Raw genomic sequence first — 20,813 nt, 5'->3', positions numbered from 1 at the left:
AAAATGGGCAGAGGACCTGAGCAGACACTTCTCCCAAGAAGACATACAAATGGCCAACAAATATGTGAAAAGATGTGCAACTTCATTAGCTATTATGGAAATGCAAATGAAAACCGCGATAAGATACCACCTCACACCTGTAAGAGTAGCTGTTATCAACAAGACAAGTAATAACAAGTGCTGGAGAGCTTGTGAGAAAAAAAGAATTCTCATACACTGCTGGTGTGAATGTAAATTAGTACAGCTACCACGGAAAACTCTATGCAGGGTCCTCCAAAAATTAAGAAGTTATGACCCATCAATTCTCCTGCTGGATATCTACCCAAAACATTTGAAAACATTTATCTGTAAAGTTATATACATCCTAATGTTCACAATGCATTATTCATGATGGCCAAGACATGCAGATAGCCAAAGTATCCTTGGATCGATGACTGGATAAAGATATGGTACATCTATACAATGTAATATTTACTCAGCCATAAGAAAAGATGACAAACTGGCAGAACAAACAATGAATAGAGGATTCGTAATGATTGAAACATCTTATGAGGTAACAAATTTAAAAAGGTTAAGCACTCCTACAAAACAGTCATATCTTTCCTAAATTGTGTAAGGTATACCTATGACATGAGTCTACAGAAAATTTTTTAAGAATCTAACTGTATTTTATACTCTGTAAAATAGAAAGCATTAAATATACTTTCCCTCACCTTCATTTTACTAGAATTTGCTAAAGCAATTTACTGTTTTTTTTTTTCTTTTCTAAACTTCAGTTGTCCTTTAGTTTTGCTTTTCTACATTTAAGTCCTGCCTAGTGATGTCTCTTCTTAAATATAAATTCATCCATGTCTTCTATTACCCTTTTTGACTATTTTTGATTTTTATAGCTCCATATGTTTCACAAAAGGACTATCATCAAATATACTCAAAATTCTATTACTGTCAATATTTTTGTTTTGGTTTTCAATTCTGTTTTGCTTAAAAACAAATATGAGGATACTCAGAGGTAATACAGAAACAAATATAACATGTACAGGAAGGATATAATCCCATACAAATACAGACAGACTTAAATACAATGGGCTTATGGCAAGTGAAAGCCTGTTGTTTTATGTGCAAAATATAAAAGAGAAATATATAAAAATAATTTAATTATAGCATCGTAGAATTTCATAACTGGTTGGATCATTAAGGATGGTACCCTCTGGGAATATCAACGATAATTTAGATCTTATTATCAGACTACTAGGGATCCAGTGCTATTGGCATAGTTTGCAATTTAAGTAAATTAACCTTAGTGCTGTAGTCAAGCATCCCTTTAACATAAAAACCTTCTCTCTGGCAGTTTTTAAACTGAGCAGGGTTAATAAGGAAAGTAAGTATAGCATTGCCCTTGCAGCTGCTCTCTTTGGAATACTTGGATACATAGAAGAAAAAGTCAAAGCAATGAGTTACAATTTGGCTACAGCTGGATGTAATCTTTTTTTTTTTTTTTTTTTTTTTTGCTTTGAATTTGTGTTAAGTATGGTGCTGGCTGAGTTATAGGATGAAACTTTACAGATCACTGTTTATACTGAATAGAGATTTTAAAGATTACTTACTCTGAGCCAGTAACTGGTAATAAATCCATATAAACAGATGGTAAAATGAAGACTTAGACACTTTCCAGAGCTTTGCCTTAATCTTAGAAAATTTCCATGTTGTAGTACGAGGTTCATGATTTCTCAGCATGTGAACTTTTAGAGAACAGCTCTAAACAATATAATAGATCTCTGAATATGTCTAAATGCTTATGTGACTATTATCATTAGTTCTTTAAAAACTGTCCGCCCCCAAATCTTAATTAATTTTTGCTATCTCAAAAACATTTTTTGATTTGTTAAACAGTTCAGCTGTCTCCTGATAAACAAACTTAGAGAACACTTTTTAAAAATTAATCTTTTTCTTTTTTCAGAAACCCCACAGCTATTTCATGGGGCTATTGACACAAAATACAGCCAGCTGCTTCTCTAAATATAGACTAGAGGAGGCTGCTAGAAAGATGAAAGGGCAATAAGTAACATAGACATGAATCTGAGGGGTAATGAAAAGGAAAGATCTATATTTTAACCTACACTTGCTTTTCCTCCATTAGCAGTAGAGAAACTTACTTGTATCTTGAACTTTTATGATAAATCATATGCCATAATTCTAGACTTGTACTGAAACATTCTACTTCCTTTCTATAATGTCTTAAAATTCTGAAATCAAGTGACACATTCATTGCCATTAAATATGTGTATGAACATGCAAGGTGCCCTGAACCTTTTATGCCAAGAGGCTTTTTCTTTCCAACTTCAGAAAGATGTTCTTATATTTCAAGCTGCTTTCATGAAGCTGGTGATTGGAGGTAACATTATGTTAACTGAATTTAAAGAAGAAATCATTACTACTGGGTTTTCCCCAAAAAATTATATTGGGAGATAAGAGAACCATTGAGGAAAACAGATAAATATTAAGAAATATCTTTAAAATGATATATTACATTATTTTGTTCTTTGGACAGGAGTTGAAATATCCATTGGAAATACAAAAATGTAGCAAGAAAATTAATAATAAGGAAGTTACTTAAAAATACCAAAGAATAAATGGCCTCACATTCAGTATATCAGAACTTGTCACCTCCAGGCAGAAAGAGTAGTGGGTGCTTTTTGGGTTTGGATAATCTGACATAGGTTTAGAGTTGTGATTTACAAAAAAATAGCAAAAATTTGTTGTAGTTATTGGTTTATTGGGAATGAAGTGTTAAATTATAGCTTTATTCAAAGCTCTCTCTAGTTTCATAACACAAAAGCTTAGGTTATTATTTTTTTTTTTTGTAAGGTAAGTTCTTAATGCTATAATTTTCCCCAAAGAACTGTTTTAGAGGCATTCCACAAAATTTGATATGTTGGATTTTAATTTTTATTTAGTTCAAATATTTTTTAAAACTTCTATATTTCCCTCTTGGACTCATAGATTATTTAGAAATGTGTTTAATTTCCAGGAACTTGGAGATTTTCCAACTATCCTTCCATTATTGATTCCTAGTTGAATTCTCTGGAATCAGAGAATATACTTTTTGTTATGTCTATTTTTTAAATGTCTTAGGGTTTGTTTTATGACCCAGAATATAATACATCATTGTGAATATCCCATTTCACTTGAAAAGAATGTGTATTCTGTTAAAGATGGACTAAGAGACCTATAAATGTCCGTTAAGTCAAGTTGGTTGATGTTGCAATTTAGGTAATCTATCTCCTTGTATAATTAATCTCTTTATCATTATATAATGTCCATCTTTATCCCTGATACTATTTCTTGTTCAGAGTATACTTTATTATTTCAATTTTCTTTTGATTAGCTAGCATTGTATAAGATAAAATCACATTACTTATTCAAAACATCTAAAAAGATATTTTCACTAATTTTACCTATTCTGGGCTAAATTGTTCAGATTTTCAGAGAAAATTTCTCAGTAAAATATTCATAGAATTTAACCTGGGCCATAGGCAATAGAGGTTATTAAACTCTGCTGATCCTAAATTTTTTGAAAAATTACCAAAAATACAACTGTGAAAAAACAAGACTAAATTATGCTTAATATCTTACATTCCAAAAGAATTTACATTACATAGTACATTTTTTAAAGTATTTTATTATGTATGTTAAAACAAGTTTATTTGTTTGTTCATTTGTTTGTTTGTTTTTTCCTCTTGAAAGAGCAACCTACCATTCTAGGAATACTTATACTGGCAAAGATTTTCTCCTTGACCAAATTCTAGTCAGGTTCCTCTGAGCTTTATTTTTTAAACCACTTGAGTAAATTCCCAATATTCTGTGAGGAGAAATCGTATGTTGTCAAGAATAAAAATTTGTACAAATGTTGAAGAAACTGCTTATGACTTTTCATCAATTCAAATATTTTCTAAGTGAGTTCTGAGGTTAGCTATCTCAATATTATTCACATTTGGAAACAAAACCTAAAAAAGAGAAAAGTACAGTTTTCTCGAAATTAAAAAAAAATTGCTTTGTAATTAAAAGATATTCTCAATGAATTCTTTACACTTCAACTTTATTAATATTGGTAGGTAATATACTATCTCTATGTTCTCATTCATAATTGATTGTGAAAAAGCTCTATTTGTTTTTTATCTTTTTGAAAATAGCTAAAGATAAATCAAAAAGTAAATCTATTAAATCTCCCTAAAGAAAAATTTTTAAAAAGGTAATGTCAATTACCTTTATTTATTTATTATAAGATGTAAATAACAGGGTGATTAGATTCTGATAAATATTTTTGTCACAGTCATCACTAACATTAAAAAATAAAAATGACTACCCAGAACATTCCCAAAGACTATTACTGCGTGATTCATATTCCTAAAAAAGAAAAAAAAAAGTCTAGGGAGAAATATAAAAATAATTCTGAAATTATTTAACTACCCTTTGAATATCTGTAGGAAGTCAAGGCTTATTAACTTCTCTCTTTCAAACCAAAGATCTTTATCACAGGTATTAAAAAACAAAATTCAACTGAGTAGACTTTAAAGATTTATTGGCTATATTCAGTGATTTATGAACCAAGTAGCAACAAATCTATCAGATAAAAAAGCTCTATATAAAGCAAGAAATTTTATAAGCAGAAGGGAGCAGGAACAAGGAAGTTATACTAGACAAGAAGCAGATTACGCATTGCAAAATTACTCTCCTTACAGGGAATAACAGAGGTCTTCTATCAGGCAGATCAGACAACTAAACTTGATCAGGCCGTTCTTGGTTGACTAGTTTAGGGTTCGAATTCTGGAAGAGTTAAAACTGCAATTAAATCTTGGTGAAGTGACATGGGGCTTATCATAAGCAACTCCATTTTGGGGCTGTTGTCTTTAACATAGGCTAAGACCAAGAGAAATAATGAAATAACATCACAGTATGGATATACTAAAGGCTTTCAGGCATCCCAAAGCAAAGTTGCTAATAAAAATAGCCTTGAATACTTCCCAGATTTATGTCGGGTATTGGATCATTAAATGTGATTTCTAATTCTCACCACAACCCTCAATTATCACTTTTTTACATATGAGGACATTGAGATGTGTCATGCTTAATTGACTTACTGGGTAGTTCACAGCTTGAAAATGTCTGAGTGAGATTCAAATCAAGGTGTACATAGCACTGAAGTATCTTATCTTTCTGCCTTATCATTCTAGCTTCTCATCATCTGTGTACATTTAAACAATTCCCTTAATTAATTTATTCTGGAGCCAGACTATCTTGGCTTGAAGAATCTGCTCTGCCATTTGCTTCTCCTGTGACCTTGGGCAAATTACTTTGCTATTCTGTAGTCCCAATTTCATCATCTCTAAAATGGAGATGGTAATGATAATAATTACTACATATAGTTTCTTTGAGACTCAAATGAATTTTTTCAATGAAGACTGAGTTAATACATGTAAAGAATATAGAACTGTGCATAGATCATAATAAGTGCTGTCTAGGTCTTGCTATTATTCTAACCTTCCTATCTGGGCCTTGATTTCCTTATAGCTTGCTTTGTAAAGGCAGTAATATCAGAATTTTAAGACCCTTAAGTGTTGGCATTGAATTTTAATAACCTTGAAAACATTAAGAGATTCCTGCATAACAAGAATATATAATGTCGACAGCACAGTAAATGTGCCTGTGTGTATGTTTTCTAATATCCAGGATCAGGAGAATAATTTGAATAGTGGATAATATTGAATTTTGAGATAAGTAATTGAAAATTTAAAAGAAGCAGTAAGCTAAGAGAAGCTTCCTTTCATTTATGAGAATTAAGTCAATTAACATAAAAAAGCACTTAAAAAGTTACTGACATATAGTAAATACTCAGTAAATGTTAGCTATTACTTTCGTGCATTATTCACCATCATGCTACTCCGGTGTCTAATAAAACACTTAATATTAGTCACTCAATATATATTTGTTGAGTTGTGTTAGAAAATTATAACATTTAGCCCTCCTTGGAGATAAATGAATCAATGTCTACATCTTTATAGTTTACAATCCAATATAAAAGAATGAAAATCTACCTATGGTAATTATTTTAATTTAAAATTTTTCACAGATATGGGCATCTTTCTGACATTAGACAATAAACTGAAACGCAGAATTAGACCTCTGGAGCAGTGAGACTTCGGTGTTTATTATGGATATATGCTTTTGCTTTTGGGTAGGTAAATTTCAGTATTTAAAACCACTAAATTATTCTTTTAGTAATAATTATTATCAATAGTGGTTTATATTCTTCATGATAATAAGTATAAAAAATTAACAGGAAATTATAGTGACTGCACCCAAAATGAGTAGCTTATTGTGTCATATGGAATTATCTTAGAGTACTTATTTTATCTAATATATAGAGAGATAGCAAATAAATGCTTATTATTTTACTTTATTATTTTTTTGGTTCAACTTAGGCAAGAAACTAATTTTCCCATCAAAAACAAAGACTGTAAAAATCTTAATTGTTTCAAGACTACAAATAATCACAAGTTGCTCATCATAAGAGACAGAAAAAATGTGAAAAGAATTAAAAGGGTGGGCCAAGAATGTGTGTAGGTTCTCTCCAAAATGGTATATAACTTTTTGGTTAAAAAGCATTATGCAGATCATATTAAAGAACATTTTTCTTCTTTCCTTCTTTCCTTCTTTCCTTCTGTCCTTCCTTCCTTCCTTCCTCCTTTCTTTCCTTCCTTCCTTCCTTCCTTCCTTCCTTCCTTCCTTCCTTCCTTCCTTCCTTCCTTCCTTCCTTCCTTCACCAATTTGTTCCAACAATTTGTTGAGCAGCTGTTACTTTCTAGGCACTCATTAAATATGAGGAATATTGTAAAGAATAAAAAATAAAAATCTCTAACCCTGTGCAACTTGCCTTTTATTGAGAGAGGAATAAAAACATAGAACAGTTAAAAAATAAAATAATGTCTGGTCATAATACATGATACAAATAAATATGCCACATGAATAGCACAGAGAAAGAGAAGGGAAAAGGAAAGTATTTAGGAAGTGGAGTCTGAAAAAAATACCTATCAGAGATAATATTTGAGTAGGGGAAAATGGGTAGTAACGACATGAATATCTAGGGGAAAATTATGCTAGATGTAGGGAAAAGGCAAGTGAAAAAGCCCTTAGGTAGACAGATCTGATATTTTCTAAGAACAGCAAGGCAGCCATTATTGCTAGAGAAGTGCTTAGGGCCTGCACACAGACAGGACTGGCTAGATCAGCAGGGCCTCAGGGGCTATATTAAGCAGAATAAATTTCATTCTAAATAATAGAAGCCACTAAAAGAATTTGAGCAGAGTCTTGTTATCTAGTGTATAATTTTAATGTAAATAGGCAGATTTGTTATACATGTTGGATGATTCATTTTTGGATGGTGAGACTAAGCTCTCTCTGCTTGGTTTCCGGAAGGCTGTCTTCCTGTCTTGGAGTGGGTCCAAACTGCTGATTGGCAAATTATTCTTATAACTGCTCTATAGCATTTTGAAAATTCAAATCTGATATCTCCATATTGAATCAAATATTAAAACGTAAGTTTTAATAACCCAAGTCAATGGATGGAAATAATTCAGTCACTGTTTGGGGCAATATTGTCTGGATTTAAGTATTCAAAGTCATCCTTTGCTATTTTTTCTGAATTGTTTCAGTTTTCAAATGACTAATATCCCAGAGTCAATGCACTTAACTCTTTGATTTGAACATTATTTACCCCATATAAGCATTATTTATGTATAAACTTTTAATTAATAGGTAATATTTACTTAAATATGCAACTTATTTTTATGATTTATAGCAAATGTTTTTAAAAATGTTTTAAAATATTTCTCTTATACAGTGATATGCTGGTAAATGTTTCCTCTATGAGAAAAAATAGGTGTACGCACACCGTAAAATGTACTGATATAAGCAATATATAGTACACGATTTACAAATAAGAATAAAATACATAATATTTTCACTGTAAATTTCATACAGCCATTGATTTTTACAGAATGCTTTAATTGATTTTTGTTCTACTCTTGTATCTATAGCTACTTATGGTTGCAACTCAACTATGATTTGACAATGGTGCTGCAGTCAATTGATTGAATCTTTTCTCAGTAGATTTATTGTCATTAAGTCTGATATATGATCTACAATTCACCAATTTTTGACCATCAGAAAAATTATATTAAACTGAAACCTTTCAGCTTTCTACATGTATAAGAAACACATTCATTCATCAATGACGTGAGCAAATTTTTTGTCAAATCTGGTAACACTAGAAGAATATTGCCTCATTATTTTGTGTTATCAACCATATAACTGCTTCACACACAATACACTTTTATCTTTAATCTGCATTGTTAATGTTGTCCTATTGCTTTGTTAACTCTGTACCAGAGTTGGTAAAGCTTTTTGTATAGGTACAGAGAGTATATATTTGAGGATTTTCAGACCACAGAGTTACAACTATTCAACTCTGTCTTTGTATTTCCAAAGTAACCCTAACCAATATGTAAATAAATGGGTATGGCTGTGTTAAAAAAATATATATGTACAAGAAAAGGCATTGGACTAGTTTCCATCCACAGAATGTTTTTGTCAGCCTTTGTTCTAGACAATAAAACAATAAATCAAGTCATGGTTTATAGTTTTTGCCAATTTCTGAGTTATAAATGTTCTAACCTAGCTGAATTCAATCTATTATCTTGACATTGCTTATCAGATAGTTGAGAACAGGTATGCAGTAGCAAATTATTATATAATAATTCCATTATACAGATATAATAGACATATATACTTTAAGAGCATAGATAATTGCAAAATGCAGTGAAAGAGAAAATAATAATTTTTGAATATTTATTACTTTTTTAAAATATAATTTATTTAATTACAAGTTTATATAATTTAACATTAATAATGGTTGAGTTTAATGTGTCCTAAAAAGTTTCTGAAAATTTAACAACTATAACTTGTAAGCCAATACAAGATGGCTTTAGCATACTATTGCACAAGTAAGCATTTTTATTTCTTGGATGTAAATATGAATTTGTAACATATACTAGATCTGATAAAAATAGAAAACTAAAACTGATAAAAAGGATAATTCAAATTATTTAATTTTTAAGATCTATGAAATAAAAGTTTACTTTTTAATTACCTAATTTAAGCAAATTGCAGAACCTTCCAAGAATTAAATGTGTTACTGATTAAAATGGAGATATGATATATGTCCTTACTGAAAGTAGTAGAGAGAACCAAAGTTGTTCTTGAGAATTCTTTCATGTTTGTGATTAATGTTTCATATATTAGGCACTGATCAAGATAATAAGTCATTTGTAGACTTGATGAGACCAGATTATATTACTAATCAACTCCCACACAGTTCAGACTATAACCTTCAGGATAAGCATGGAGAGCAGATCAAGTAAAAATAATGTCTTAGAAAAAATTTTTTTTAACTTCTCTTGATTTAAATTATGCTCAAAATAGTCTGTATATATCATATAATTTAAAATTTTATTTTTGTATTAGTTCCTTATAGTCTGGAAAGTTTTGATTCAGTTTCAGACTTTGAGAAAATGAGTTGATTGAGTTCCACAATCTGAAATGTTTTTGATATAATGTGTGCTGGCAAAAATTCCGGTTTCTGTTCTCCTCTCATTGATACAATGAAAAATGATACTTCACTACATGCAGAAAAATGTTAAATTCTTAAACTTAATGTGTGTGTGTGTATGCGTTAACTCACATAGATTGTTATAATATATAAGTTGTTAAGTTTTGGTTTCTCAGCTCCAAACACAATTTTCTATCATCATCTTGAGGGGCTGTAGCTGGGAAACCACTTTTCTGCTTTATCAGCTGCTTCCTGAGAGACTTTGCCAGTAGGGTTGATAACAGTAAACTGAAAACTGAGAAAGGAAAAGAGTACTTTCTTTATCCTATTTCCTTCTAGTTGACTTCCTGTTTGTTTCCTGTATTAGAAGCATTAATCTGGCAATGCTTCTTCATCCAGGCAGTGGCAGGATGTATCTACCACAAGGTTGTATTGAAACCAATTTCGTGACCCCTCTGAGACACTAGTCCCAGTCAGCCAGCAGAATCTCAACAGAGTTTGGCATCCCAGTCCTACAGAACTCCTCCACTAAACTTGGAGCCATTAGCAGTAGCTGAGCTCTGTCCGCTTCTCAGCTGGTCTAGCCTCAGCTCCGCGAAGCTCCTCCAAATGTCTAAATTGCAATAATCCTAACATTTTCTCCCATTATTTCCCATCCCTAGGAGTGAAAGTTGCTTCCTAAACTTGTTAACTGTACAACATTTTAGTGTCCTTTGCATTTTCAGTTACATAATTAACACATTTATTCCTATGAATCATTTTAATATTAAATTTTCTTTTAAAAAATAACTAGTGGGATTTCTGTTTCCTGAATGGACTCTAAAATTAAAAGAATCATTCACCATGATGTAGTAGAATTTATCACTGGGATGCAAGTATGAATCAATACATGAAAACCAATAAATGTGATACACTACATTAACGGAATTAAGGATAAAAACCCTATAATCATTTTGATAGATACAAAAAAGTGTTTGATGAAATTATCCTTTCATGATAAAAATTTACAACAAATTAGGTATAGAAAGGCTGCATTTCAACCTAAAGCCATACATGAAAAACCCTCAGCTTACATCATAGTGGTGAAAAGCTTTCACTTTAAGGTCAGGAACAAGACAAGGTTGCCCACTCTTGCCACCTCTATTCAACATAGTATTGGAAGTTGTCGCTAGAACAATCAAGCAAGAAAAAAATTAAAAGTCATCCAATTGAAAAGGAAGATGTGCATTTGTCTTTTTTTGCAGTCGACATAATCTCATTATAGAAAACCCATCAGGCTCAATTTATTCAAAAAAACAAAACATGAATAAATTCAGTTAAGTTCAGGATACAAAATAAGCATACAAAAATCAATTGTGTTTCCATAGAGTAACAGCAAACTATTAGAAAGAAATAACAAAACAATCCCATTTATAATAGCATCAGAAATTATAAATTAGATATAAATTTAGCCAAGAAAGTGGAAGGCCTATACACTGAAAATTATGTCATTGATTAAAGAAATTAAAGTCATAAAGAATAGAAAGACACCCTATATTCATGGCTTGAAAAACTTTATACTGTTAAAATTCCATACGATCCAAGGTGATCTACAGTTTCAATGCAACCTCTATCAAAATTCCAGGGGCAACTTTTATAGAAATAGAAAAAATCCTAAAATCCATTTTTAACTACAGATGATCCCAAATAGTCAAAACAATTTTGAGAAAGAAAACAATGAAGCTGGAGATAATCGCACTTCCTAATTTCAAAATATATTACAAAACTACTGTAATTAAAATAGTATGGTACTGCCCTCGAAATAGACATGTAGACCAACAGAAGAGTCTAGAGATCCCAGAAATAATCCCACACATAAATAATCAACTAATCTTAGATGAGGGCACCCAAAACACATAATGGGAAAAGGATAGTATCTTCAATAAATGGTGCTGGGAAAACTGGATATCCATATGCAGAAGAACGAAACTGGACCTCTACTGCACACCACTCACAAAAATTAACTCAAAAAAGATTAGAAATTTACATGTAAGATGCAACACTGTAAAATCCCTAGAGGAAAACATATGGGAAAAGCTCCTTGTCACTGGTCTTACCAATGCACAGGCTGCAAAAAGCAAAAATAAACAAGTGAGACTACATCAAAGGAATATTCCACAAAGTGAAAAGGCAATAAGTGCAATGGGAGACAATGTTTGCAAACCATATATCTAAAAAGGGATTGATATCTAAAACATATAAAACATTCACATACATGAATTAATATAACTCAATAGCAAATACCAAATAATCCAATTTTTTTTAATGGGCAAAAAAGCCTGAGTAGACATTTTCCAAATAACCAACTGCTACATGAAAAGATGCTCACCATTACTAATCATCAGGGAAATGCAACTCAAAACCACAGTGAAATATCATCTCACATCTGTTAGGATGGCTATTAAAAATATGTCGTATAACAAGAGTTGGTAAGAGTGTGGAGAAAAGAAAACCCTTGCACACTGCTGTGGGAATGTAAATTCATACTGCCATGATGGAAAAGAGCATGGAGTTTCCTTAAGAAATTATAAATTATGAATTTACATACAATCTAGCAATCCCACTTCTGATATATAAATATATCTGAAGGAAACAAAAATAAGTATCTTGAAAAGGTATGTTCACTCTCATATTCACTGTAGTGTTACTCGTAATAGCTGAGATATGGGAACAATGTTAAGTGTCCATCTTAACATTGAAAGGATAAAAATGAAAGGATAAAGAAAATTGTATATATATAATATATAATATATATGAGATGCAATAAAGAAATTCTGCCATTTGTGACAACATAGATGAACTTGGAGGACAATGTGTTAAGTAAACCAGAGAAAAATGAATACTCTAATGTAGAATCTAAAATAACAAGATAGTCAAACTCAATGAAAGAGAGAATGGAACAGTGTTTGGTAGGGCTTTTGAACAATATTTAACTTATCTGTATTGTATGATGAGATATTCTATAATGACTGGTCCTTTAGTGATAGAGTTGAATAAGTAGTGCCTCAAAAACTAAGCAGCCATTCCAAAATCTTAAGAATTGGTATGTATCTCTTCTGATTTCAAGAAACTCCCAGTGCTGTTTGTGAAGCTTTCATAGAACCATTCTCAGAAGTGGATTTGAAATTGGGAAATTTGAGCTGTGATCAAAATTTGCTCTGGTTTTGGTAAAACAAAAGAGATAATTAAGAATATTATCCAAGAAAGAAAAAGGAAGGAAGGAAGAAAGGAAAGAAGGAAGGAAGGGAGGGAGGGAGGGAGGGAGGGAGGGAGGGAGGAAGGAAGGAAGGAAGGAAGGAAGGAAGGAAGGAAGGAAGGAAGGAAGGAAGGAAGGAAGGAAGGAAGGAAAACTTTAATATTTTTGCCTCAAAACAAAAGATAGCTATGTTAAAGGTGCTTTAATTTTTCCTTAAATAGCATAGGTGATTTCACCTTTTCTACTTTACTTTTACTAAATTGATAGAGTCTGAATTAAAATCCTATTCTTGACATGAGAATATATCTCATTTTCTGTTTTTTATTTTTTGCTAACAGGCCCCTTACTTTACATTGAAAAAATCTTTTTAATTTTTATTTCTCTTTTATGAGTTTCCAATCTTAATTATTATTTAGTTAGTTGGCTCCCAGTCACTGACACCATATGTTCTGTGAAGTGCTAATTACATTGTCAGATTTTCACAAATGTTTCACAAAAATGTGATGATAATAATTTTAGTAAAATTGCTATTTTCAAGCTAGAACTATGTGAGTTTAAGTAGGAAAATGATTCACGCATAGGAAAATTGGCCCTTATAGATTTAGATTTTTGGCACTTTATCTCCTTAGGTATATTTGGAGTACTATGATATTGGACTCTCACTGGACAAGTACACCCAAAAAACAAGCCTACTTATTTATATAAGGTATTTATATTTTGACTCTGAAATCAGGATGTTTGTTTTATTATATTGTAATTTAATCCATTGGGTGAAGAACTACAAAATGGTCATTTATATTCCATAGCCATTGTCAAAACTTGTCATAACTTGGTTGGTATAATATCAGCAGACATATTAAAGTTATTGCTAAAATAATCATTACATATATTCAAGCAGAAATCACATAAAGCCTAACAAATGTATTTGCTCAGTCAATCTTATTAAACCTGTTTTTTTTTTCTACTATAAGGCTTGTCCTAAATAAAATGTGTTTTCAGTATGTTCACATTTACATATCATCCACTTCTGTGCCTGTCATGTTAAATTGGAATATACTAGCACCCCATATTATTGGAAAATGAAGATACATGTGCTGTTATCTTATAATCAAGATGTTTTATATGTGTTTTATTACAGTAGTGACAAAGTATTACATAGAATTTAGAATTTATATGACATATAAATTAGAATTGATATGACATAACATAAAAAGACTTAAATGAACAAATGCAAAAATAAACTTCTAAAATTGATGAAATACATAGGTTTATATAAATGGCCTTATGCTTATAACAATTGACCTATTTGTGATAATCTCCTTAACATCTTATATTTACATATAATCATTCTCTTTTTAAAAATACATTTTATTATTTTTTAATCAGTTTTGGTTCACAGAAAAATTGAGCAGGAGATACAGAGAATTCCCATATAGCTCCTGCCCCCACACATGCACGGCCTCCCCATTATCAACTTCCCCCACCAGAGGGACATTTGTTACAATTGACGAACCTACATCGACACATCATCACCTCGTCAAATCCATAGTTTACACTAGGGTTCACTCTCAGTGTTGTACATACCATGAGTTTGAACAAATTTATAATGGCACTTGTCACCATTATAATATCATACAGAATAGTTTCACTACCCTAAAAATCCTGTGCTCTATGGTCATTCCATGTTATTACTACTGAGAGTAGCGTTTCTCTGACCTTATTTTTTTCTGAAATTTTTGTAAGAATATGAAGCCTTCAGCCTTCTGTGTTTTCACTGAATAGTCTTAGAGAGTCTCAATACTCCGACCCCTCTGATGCAACTACATACGCACTTATCTACTACTTTCGACTAACTATATTTTATTTATAAATTTTTTTAAAAAAATATTTTTTCAAAATATAATATATAATTATACCTGCAAGATGTTTGAAAAATATAAAATCATAATGAAAGATACTAGTCATACTCTCCAGCACAGAGAGCATTGCTAACATATTGGTGACATGTATTAACTGAACTCTCCAGGGCCACTTAATATTCTTCATAAACGCTATTTTTATAATTGCAAAATAATTCATTGTTCAAGTATCCATTTCCTATTTCGATCATTATTGTAATGATTACATTTGGACATAAATTATCAACATCTTTTTCTTTCTTTCTTTCTCTTTCTTTCTTTCTTTCTTTCTTTCTTTCTTTCTTTCTTTCTTTCTTTCTTTCTTTCTTTCTTTCTTTCTTTCTTCTTTCTTTTTAAACATATTGCTGATTCCTGCAAGTGGAATTTCTAAATCACAGGTTTGAGCCAGCTTTAAGCTTCTGGATGAATATTTCTGAATTCTGTAGTATTGCTGAATTTAAGATAGCACCTCGACTGAATAAGAAAAGTCCATTTATAATAAGTGACTCTGGGATATTTTTTTTTTTTTCTTGCTTCCCAGTCTACTGTGAAGACACAAGGTTACCTCAAGGGCCTCTAGACTTCACTGGCAAACTAAGATATCTAAAATTGATAGCTTCTTGAGATAAAGTCCATTTTCTTCAGAGAAATATTTTCAGTTTAGTCAGTATATGATATGCATGAATGAAGCAGATTAGTGAAAGGGGAAGAAAACTGACTATGCTGTTCTTAATGGATGTAATGATAGCCCTGCTGTTTCTCCATGACCTATACTTATTGTTTATAAAATTTTACTCCAAACTAGTTTTCCTCTGTGAATTTTGTGATAAAGACTTCTCTTTCCTCTGGTATTTTAGGCTATAGGCCTCTCTGCTCTTATATGTCAATCCAAGCAACATCTGTTCTGTGTGTTCCAAAAGTTATTTAAATTTTTGTTCTCGTGCTATACTCTCATTTTATTTTCAGTACTATTATGGGTTGTGTTCTCTCAGTCCATCTGGGCTTCTATGACAAAATACCAGAGACTGGTGAGCTCGTAAAGAACATCTATTTCTCATAGTTCTGGAGGCTGGAAGTTCAAGATCAAGGTGCCAGCATAGTCACCTTCCGGTGAAGGCCCTCTTCCTGGATCATAGCCTGTGCCTTCCTGCCATGTTTTCCCATGACGCAAGGGGCTAGGGAGTTCTGTGAGGTCTCTTTTATAAGGCATTAACCTCATTCATGAGGGCACCACACTCACAACGTAATCACTTCTCAAAGGTCCCACCCCCTAATACCATCAACTTTGGGAATTAGGATTTCAATATATTAATTTTGTGTATGGGGGATGGGGGACAAACATTCAGATCACAGTAATTGTTTTAGAAAACAATTATTGTATTCACATCACTGGGAGTTGGAGAAAGGGAATGTAGAGAGTTTGGTTTAGTCTCAAATATTGAACCACAAATCATTGCATATTTCAACTGCTTAAACTTAATATATTTTTCTCTATTTAGAATTATTTTTGTGTTTATCTTTCCCATGCTTATCCTACTTTTACTTACTATTAAAATGCATAATAAGAATATTAAATGTTCCTTCTGACAAACCTACAAGAGAGTGATAACAGCCACTGTGCTCTCTATACCTTAGAAAAGCCATGCTGTGTTCATTTATATTTTTGGTTCCGATAATAAAGCAGACAGTGCCAAATGGCAAAATCTATGACACAGTGGGTTGCACTGTAACTTGAATTCAATCATATTTTTCTATGTGGGTATATGTGAATTTGTATACGGTAGTTCAATTTTAGATCCATCTGACATTTAGCTTCTATTAGCCATATATGCAATTGTCCATGCTTATGAGAATGTCAATAAAGTATTTGAATAAAATTAAAATGCGTGATGACAAGAATTTCTTAATTTCTAAACATATGAAAATTTTAAAATGAACTTGTTTGTTTTTAACATAAGTATACCGGGGTTAGAGAAAATAATACATACTACCTCAGTCATTTGAACTTCACTGGAATTTGCTTTTAGGCCCAGAATTTGGTATTTTAAATAGAATTTCTCTGAACATTTTTAAAAGAATTAATATTGTGAGGGTTAAATGTTCTATATATGTGAACTGATCAGTTATTATTCACATTGTTTAAATTGTCAATAATTTACTGATTTTTCTTTGTTAATTTGCTTGTTTTATCAGATATTGAGAGAAATGTTAAAATACGTGATGATGCTTTAGGATTTGTCTATTTCTCTTTTTTTATTTTTGGCAAGTTTTGCTTTATGTGTCTTAATCTCTGTTAGTATTTGTCATGACTATGTCATTCCCTAGAATAGCAACTCTATTAAAAGAAAATTGGATTAGTCTCTCAGGATTTATTTCTCTTGCAAAGGTGTTCAGAAATTAGAATTTATTAATAAACAGAATATTTTAAAATAGTTTTATGACTGTGGACAAGGCAGTTTTAGGTATCTCAATTTTAGGTGTCTATGATTTTCTCTTTCTTTGTTTCCATATATATTTCATTATTTCCATACATTTGTCCACAATCATTTTTCTCCTGAAATTCTTGAGTATTTATAGAAAGATAGGTCATTTCTATTTTTCATTTTCCTGTCTGTCTCTGTCCTTCATTCCAAATATAACACACTGAAAAATAGATAAATCATAAAGCTCATATATTTCTTGTACTAATATTAGCAAGTTTCAATGCAAATCTGATATACAATCAGTTACGTCTAAGTACCAGCTGAGTAATTTACTTGAATCTGTTTTGGGGATTTACAAAACATTTTGGAATATTCTGAAACTATAGTTACTAAAGGAAATAAATTATTACAGGGTATTTTATGTGAAACTTTCTTTATAAACCAAAATAACTAAATTCCATCAGTTTTAGTTATGCCATTCTAGTCTACGGCCATGCTACCCTGAACAAGCCCGATCTCACCTGATCTCAGAAGCTAAGCAGGATCAGGCCTGGTTAGTCCTTGGATGGGAGACCACCTAGGAAGACCACGTGCTGTAGGCATAAAAAAATAAAATCAAAAAAAGGGATTGTAAGCTGACAAGGTCCTTGCAATCTGTGAGGTCAACCAAGGGTCGCCTTGCCTAAAATATAATAGTTATGCTATTCTGCATCGTAGATTAAGCATCGTGAGTGACAAAGGGACATGACAGCCTGTGGAGACATTTGAACTCTTGAGTTCTACAGACCTGAGTTTCAATTTAACCCCTACTAACTAGCTTTTTAAACTGAGTGAGTCTTAGTTTTCTCATATATATATGGTATAAGGGTACATATTACATCAACTAGTTGCTATATTAATGAAATAGGGTAATTGTTAACTACATAGATTTGTACTACCAAATATTTACTATAATCAAGTGACATCTTTAATGTGATTCAGTAATAAGGATATGTTCAGTTCATAATATACGTAAATCAATTAAATTAGAAACAGGATTTATCTTTCACTAAAAAATTATATATTTTTCCTTAACGTTTTCATATCAGAAGTGTATGCTTATATAAAAATATATAAAGGTATTTTCTATTTGTGGTATTTTAATATTCAGTAGGAATTCAATTAAATTTAAAACAAGCTTAGTTTGTTAATTAGAATTTTTAGGAAAAAGGAGTTTAAGACCCAACACAATTTAATACATTTAAAGAGAGTTGATTCTAGTGGAATGTAAAGTGTTTGCTAATGCCTACTGCCAAGATGATAAGACATCTAATTTTGCAAGGCTTAGTTCCCTAGGATAAATATTTGGGGTATCTGTCTTGAAGTTAAAATATTTTTTTTCTACTTTAATTTTAAAACTACATTAGATGTGTTCAATAAGCATCTGAGAAAATTTCTTTTGGTACATAAAGGGAAATCCATCAATTAGTGAGTCTTATTTGCAGTAAATGAAAGTGGAATAAAGTCCTAATTACTGTATATTGTACAAAAGCCGTCAAACCACAGCTGCATCCTACCAATGATTCATTTACAAAAAATCTCTAAGTAACCAAATTTGTTCTTGCCCATATTTTAAAACCTTCATCTGCCTTCATGCACAACATATGCCTCCCTGTGACTGGTAAACATAGTTAGAGATTACTATATGTTAAAGCATCATTAGAGCCACCAGGAATATCTGTGGAGTGCTTATCTGTAAACGGGTGAAATTTTCAGATGATACCATATATAATAAAATAAAATGCCACTTTACCAAATACCAACTCTATTTCAGATAATTATAGTCCTTCACATGCAGTATCTCGCATATTCTTTATAAAAATGTATTGAAATAGGTGCCCTTATTGCCATCATTTAACAAATGACAAAACTAAGGAAGAGACAGGTAAGTTGCCCAAACCCCATCAGCTACCGAGGATTCCAGCCATCTGCTGTGACTCCACAGACCTGTGGGATTGACAATTCATTTTATTAACCAAAATTGAAAGAAAATAGAATTAAAAAAAATAAATGGTATATATTAGTTTTCTCACTAAGTTCAAAGCAAGATAGTGTGGTACTTGGAAGAGAGCTCAATTATCACTTTCATAGGGGAAAGTCATGAGCCTTGAATAAAGAGATACGAGAAGAAAAAAATGAACGCAAAGTTGACCTAATATACCTGGCCCATATGACTGGTGCAACTTCCTTTTGTAGAGACAGTAGGTGTGAAAGAATGATGTGGTACTTGCAGCTGAACAATTTGGCCTTAATGATCTTTAAAACCTTGATGAAAACTGCAGAAATTAGGGTGGTGGGGGATGTTACAAAACTAGAAAGACGTTACAAAGCTAGAAAGCAGACTCAATGCCCAATTCAATGCCCAAGGAACCATGAAGTAAAGTAAATAAGTGACCCAAGGTGTAAGAAGTGATATAGAGTGATGCCTTTAAGGAGGAAAATTGTTCTGTGTGATATTTCAAAAGCCATGTATATACAGCAAAACTGAAATCCTGCTAACAATGTATTTTTTGGATGAAATTTTTCCCCTATATGATAGAAACATATGTATATAGAGAAATATGTATGTATATATCTGTATGTATGTAATGTACATACATACATACATATACACACACACACAATGTTTTGTGTATCATGTTTATTCTTGGTGAAGTATGTGTGTGTGTGTGTGTGCATGTAGTCATCATAACAAAGGACAGGGTATAACCTTTATCTGATGGCGGAAAAAGAATCACCAAATAGAATTGAATTGGCTTAAGTAAAGCTAAAAGCTGTTTAATGTTCTAGTTAAGAGTTGTTGAAAGCTGAACATCTAAGACTTGGATGGTGGGAAAAATTAGCTACTCTTATAAGAATACAGGCTAGGAGTTAGACGTAAAACCAGTCTTTAAAACCAGGACAACACACAAGAGAGCCCATGGGGAGGGATCAGGGCAATGGGCTTAATAAAAAGCCATATCCTATACCCAGCATTTTTTTCTGTTTTATGTCTTTATTTTTTTATTAGTTTTTATTGAATTATTGTTAAAATCTAGAGAAAAGTTTTATCTGTGCAGGGAAATATTTTTGTGTGCCCAATTTGATTTAGATAATTAAACATACCCCCGCCCCCAAAACTGAGTATTTTGCATTGGCAGTAAACTATATGAAGGAGCACAAGTCAGAAGCATGGAGCTAAGTATCAGTGAATTCTATGCCATTGTACAAGACTGACAGAAGAGCAAACGTGAGGAAAACTGTGAAAAGAGACTGTGCTATATTGTTTTACAGGAATATACCATATTTACTCAGTATTGAAAGATTATCTGTTAGAGTCATAATCTGTATCACACAAGCACTGTGCCATGGAAGGGATTCAAGTATTGTAAATGTATAAATATATCATATATAATCTATAGTTAATGGGATAAAGTATATCTCTGACATTTAGTTGCTTGTTCAATAGAATAATATAATATAATTTGGTAACAATTTTCAGAAAATGGAATACAAATCTTTCAGATGTCAGATAGAAAGTGGACAGAGTACCAAGTTTCAATTACAATAAATAT

General features: G+C 31.7%; 1 pseudogene; it reads left to right on the top strand.

The window, feature by feature from the left end:
- The first annotated feature begins 17,703 nt into the window (after window positions 1–17,703).
- Window positions 17,704–17,822, top strand: LOC118612192 (annotated as a pseudogene).
- The last annotated feature ends 2,991 nt before the right edge of the window (window positions 17,823–20,813 follow it).

This window comes from Rousettus aegyptiacus, unplaced genomic scaffold, assembly GCF_014176215.1.
Source record: "Rousettus aegyptiacus isolate mRouAeg1 unplaced genomic scaffold, mRouAeg1.p scaffold_m13_p_15, whole genome shotgun sequence".
Lineage (NCBI taxonomy): Eukaryota > Metazoa > Chordata > Mammalia > Chiroptera > Pteropodidae > Rousettus > Rousettus aegyptiacus.
This window is presented reverse-complemented; position numbering and strand designations above follow the sequence as displayed.